Genomic DNA, 5,976 nt, shown 5'->3' with positions numbered 1-5,976 from the left:
TGTTTTCCTAATTGGCTGTGTGGCCAATGAAATTATGATTGTCTCGATAACTTTAATTTTCTCATTTTGTCATAAATATATATTTATGTGCGTGCTATGTGTGTGTGTGTGCGTGTGTTGGTAGTAGAGTATAGTACAAGTATATCTTTGATTTTTGGAGGCTGTTTGCTACATATTATGCTTGCTTCTATTTATTATTTAGTATTAATTTTTAAACTCACAATCAAAATTAACACGCGGTTGCGTCAACGTTTTTATTAAAATGGCCGATTTTTGTTTTAATTATGAGTTTCTTTATTTATATTGTTTTTTAGGTGTATTGTTTTTTGGGGTTTTCTGTTTTTAGGGTTTTTTTATCTTTATTAAATTTTTTTAAAAATTATTTATTTATTTATTTATTTATTTTTTATTTATTTATTTATTTATTATTATTTTTATTTTTTTCTTTCTTTCGGTAAAACGGTTTTTATCAAAAGTGTGTTTGAGTGTGTTTAGGCATTATTTAACATTTTACGTATATTACATTATTTGTAAGTGTTCTTGAAGCTTTATTATCCTATAAAATAAATGTTTTTTAATTTGTTATAATATAACCAATTCCATTCCATTGTTTATTCTAATTCCGTCAGTTCTCCATATCTTATTTTGTTATGATTTTGCTTGCTTTATTTTTTAGTAAACATCCATACGTTCATATCATCTAATCCTTCATCCTATATTATTACATATTATTATACATCTTTTGGCTGTGTTAGAATGAAGTTATTTATGACCTATGTATAATTGTATATCCAGCGCTTTGAAATTATGTATATTAATTTTAATTTTGTTTTCGAATTGTTGTTATTGTTTATATTATTATTATTATTATTATTATTATTATTATTATTATTATTATTATTATTATTATTATTATTATTATTATTATTATTATTATTATTATTATTATTATTATTATTATTATTATTATTACTACTACTACTACAACTACTTCTACTACACTACTACTACTACTACTACTACTACTACTACTACTACTACTACTACTACTACTACTACTACTACTATACTACTACTACTAATTCTACTACTACTACTACTACTACTATACTACTACTACTACTACTACTACTACTACTACTACTATTACTACTATAACTACTACTACTACAACTACTACTACTACTACTACTACTACGACTACTACTACTACTACAACTACTACTACAACAACAATTCTCAATTTTTATAATAATAATAATACTTTATTGCATCCCAAAATGGATATTTATTTTTTAGATTTTCATTTTAAGAATGTTTCGTGAAATTTGATCATTTCTACTATCCGATTTTCCAATTGAAATAATCAGGTCACATTTTCTTCTCATATCTTTTCATGTTTGATACAAACTATGCAACCTCTTGATTGATTTGTAAATATTGTACTTTCATCCATCACTTCAAAACGGTAATATATGTGACCCTTCGCCTCAAAACGGTATTAAGTCAGGTTGGTTAAGATGTTGAAAATTGAATTTATAGCCAGAAATATCAGACTTGTGTTGAATTTGTATGTTTTATTGAGGAGAATGGATACCATGTTTTAGGGTGCTAATGCCAACAATTTATATTTTTGACCAGTTTAACATTTAATTCGGCTTTTAAGCATCTGGTTCTTTCCGACATAATACCGTTTTGAGACGATGGGTCACATATTTTGATGAACCCGATACTAAAAAATAGATTGTAAAGTTAATTTGACTTTAAACGAAGAAAATGCCAAAAAGAAATTTATGTTTTTATATAACGCAATATGAACTCAATTTTCTCGTATTGCTTTATCAGGGGTCCCAAGCTAATAGCAACACTCAACGTGTAGAATGAGACGTGATGCCTGTTAGGCGATATATTACATTTTTTTTCCCCCAACAGACTTAATGTCAGAAAAAAAATATCAACTTCACCTGGGATCGATCTTGGTCCCCTTGTGTGTAAAGCGAATGCTCTACTATCTGATCCATCGGGACCCTTTTAGATGACTAGGATCTCATACATTTGACTTTTTCCCTATCAGTTTCTTTTTTACTGTCCTGAGTTCGAGCCTCGCTCGCCGCATAGTTAAGTCCTTGGAAAAAGCTCAACACTCACATTTTTTTTCTCACCATACTCAGGTTTAAATTGAGTACCTGGCTGTTAATAGCGTTTTCTCTGTCGAAAAAAAAATATGTAAAATCGCTTAACAGGCATCGTGTCCTGTTCTACATGTTACATGTTGCTGTTGGTCAGAGACCCTTTGTAAAGCGCTTTGAGCATGTTTAGTGGATATTGCGCTATATAAAAGCTCAAGTTTTTTTCTTAATGTCCTTTAAAAGTCATGAGCCAAGTATTTAACAAAAAGAAAAAACTTTTTCTTCAAACAACCAAACAAAGTATCAGCATCTAGTTCATTCTTGATACAATACCAGTGAGATCGGGTGGGTCACATTCATTTGCTGGGATATGCCAGCCTTCCTCCATTGCCTTAAGTGCCTTTATTTAACACCGTTGGGACAACAGTTGTACAGGAGGCGTCTTGCCTTGAACTCTCTCGAGTTTACCTTACCATGAATAAAAATCAGAACAAATTTATTTCATTTTTCATTCATATTAACTTGCGAGTGTTAACAAGGGAGATAATCTCCCTCAACCCCCCCCCCCCCCCACCACCATTAAAAATCTTCATCTGCTTCAGGGGTTTTTATTTTTGTTTTACAAAGCATAATGGTGACACCTTGTATTGTAGTTTTGTTTGTTTGGCGTTTTTTGGGGTTTTTTGTTTTTTTTAAAATATTTATTTTATTTTGCTATTAAGCAATAGTAAAATCGAGTTTTCCCCCAAATCCATAGCGGTGTAATGGTATAGGATTCTTACATTCTTACTTTTTGGAATTCGGGACGTGTCCCCAACCGCTTCACGAGCTTACATGTGCGGCGAAAGTTCGAATTCCAAAACGCGAGAGTGTAAGACATCTGTTACTCTATCCCTCAATCGATTCCGATTTCGTCATTTCTGAAAAAAAAAAAAAGACATGTTCAGAAACACTTAAATGATAATTCTTTTTTAAAAATCTAATTTTAGTGAAAGGTAATTCTTGATAATCTGACATCACAAATTATGATTGTAAACTTGATATCGTTATGCGTTGCCATTTATGGGAGAGGGGAATAATAATAATGATAATAATAATAATAATAATAATAATAATAATAATAATAATAATAATAATAATAATAATAATAATAATAATAATAATGATAATAATAATATTAATAATAATAATAATGATAATAATGATAATATAATAATGATGATAATAATAATAATAATAATAATAATAATAATAGTAACAATAATAATGTAGATTTTGCATTGTTTTCCTCTTTGAATGAAAGATATTTGGCTTTGCACACTGAAACCTGCGCAACAGTCCCTTCATTTGAATTTATTATCAAAAACCATCAATCTCTTCTAGGTGTTCATGTTAGAAGGTCTGGTGACCTAATACAATTACAGGCCTAATTTGTAACATTGTTGTAATGGACAATATTTTGCATTGGCCCATAACAAATTGGGCAATCAGATCTGCTAATAAGTACAGGTTGGTCAAAATTCCTGACTATTTCTCATCTGTTTGACTAAGTGCTAAATTACAATACAAGGACTATGCAATTCCTAAGATGTGACCTTGACACCTCAATTTGGTGTTAAACTTGAGGAATTTCAAAGCGCAATATCCACCAAATGTGCTCAAAGGTCTTTACACGTGGTCTCTAGCCAACAGCAACACTATGAACATATAGGATGAGACACATGGCACTTGTTTAGGCAATATTACTTTCTTCCACACTGTTAACGGTCAGTTACTCATTACGGTTGAGAGAATTTGAGGAAAGAGCTTTTTCCAAGGACTCAACTAAGCACCGCTCAGAGTAGGATTCGAACCCTAGACCTTCCAGTCTGAAGACGAGTGTCATACCACACGATCACATAGTCCCGCACTTTGATACAGGCTATAAAAATTAATAAACAAAAAGGAATATAACAACTTCATAAAAGAACAAAATACTAAACAAAAATGTTTCGGGCTCAAAATCCTTTTTCAGCCAACAACATATATTTTCATCATTATTTTTTTTTGTGGTTGGCTGAAGAAGGGGTTTGAGCCCGAAACGTTTCGTATTTTGCTCTTTTTCGTTCTCATTTGAAGCTGTTATATATTCATTTTTGTATATTACTGTTTCCAGTTCACCTATTCTAGCAGCTTGGTATCGCTTTGACTCTATTTATGATTGTTACTATAAACTGCTGAATGTTAAATTATTTGTCATTTTTTTCTGTAAATTGTAAATACCCTTCAGTGTCAAATGTTCACCAAGTTTCTTTAACCTATCTTTACTCTACTAACATTAATTTACACACATAAAACACTCTCAAAATGACAAAATACTATTTGTGTGTTACCTGCCACCTTATAACAGTATTATGTCAGATTGATTCAGATGCTTAAACTTTGATTTATGGTCGGGACAAAAATCTATTTTACTTACTTACTTTTTCTTGGTGCTTTACTTGTAATTCTAGAACTTTTTACTATCCCATTTTCTTCCTTTTTACTGGCGCTAATATAACCTAAATTAGTTGCAAGCGCCGTAAAACCCTTTTAAAAAAGATTTATTTTTTAAAAAAATGTTTTGAGGAGAAGAAAAATATTTTTTTTATACAATGGAATCTTGATAAACCAACTCCGCTGGACCCGAAAATTTGGTTCACTTAAAGCAAGATTGACTTTATCCATTATCAATGGAACACACTTCTTCTTCTTCTTCCGTTCAGTCCTAAAAAACTTCGTCAAATTGAAGACTGACTCGGGGTGGGGTCCCTGACCTCCCATAGTGGGCAGAGAGGTAATTGCCGTGTCTTCTGTAAACCTCTATCTGTTTTCCAACATGCTTTCTGTCTTTGTCTTGGAATGATATTACTTTTTATCCTGTTCTTGGCTAGGAGGAAACAGTCGAATGTATAGTTACAGTTTTGGGATTTGATATTTATTTCCTTGTAAATTGTCTCTCTGTTATGTACTGTTATTGTTTTATTTTTAACATATGATTTGTAAACATTTGAGTGTATTCCTCTCAGTTGGATCTTGTGCTGGTTTATGGATGAAACGTTAAGGGGATCTCAAACTAAGTACACTGATGGTGTGCTCTTGGAATCTACATCTATTCCACTTTTTGAACCATTTTCCCCATTGTCTTACTTTTTCCTCAAGTCCTTTTAATTGTGCATCTAGAATGTGTTTTTATTATCCCACATTCTTCCTTTTTATTGGCGCTGATATGACCTAAATGCGTTGCAAGCGCCGTAAAACCCTTAAAATACAAACAAATTGAATTGACTGATATGACCTTCGATATGACCTTCGAGAGTCTGGTCGTTTCAGTCTCCGATGGTGTGGAGGAGGAGGAGGAGAGACACTTAGATAAAGAACAGAAAATTTTGGACCAACACAGGGTGTTGACTTTAAGCAGAAGTTGACTTTAAGAGTGTTGATGTTAAGCGGCTTCCACTGTAACAAAAGCTAGAATTTCATAATTAATCTCATGTTCAGGTTAAAATCAGATTTTGCTATTTGGTTCACTGGGACATAATACTGTTTTGAGAGGGCAGGTCTCATATTTATATCATCTTTTTTTTTTTTTTCTATATCTTATATATTCTCCTTTTTTAAAATTGTTTTCACTTTATATATTCCATAGCTTTATTCTTTATTCTACATGAATCAATCTGTATATGTGGGCAAACGCTTATATTATTGTTATTATTATTATTATTATTATTATTATTATTATTATTATTATTATTATTTATTATTATTATTATTATTATTATTATTATTATTATTATTATTATTATTGTTATTATTATATTATTATTAT

This window comes from Berghia stephanieae, chromosome 8, assembly GCF_034508935.2.
Source record: "Berghia stephanieae isolate SIO BIC M18660-M18661 chromosome 8, UCSD_Bste_1.3, whole genome shotgun sequence".
Classification (NCBI taxonomy): Eukaryota; Metazoa; Mollusca; class Gastropoda; order Nudibranchia; family Aeolidiidae; genus Berghia; species Berghia stephanieae.
This window is presented reverse-complemented; position numbering follows the sequence as displayed.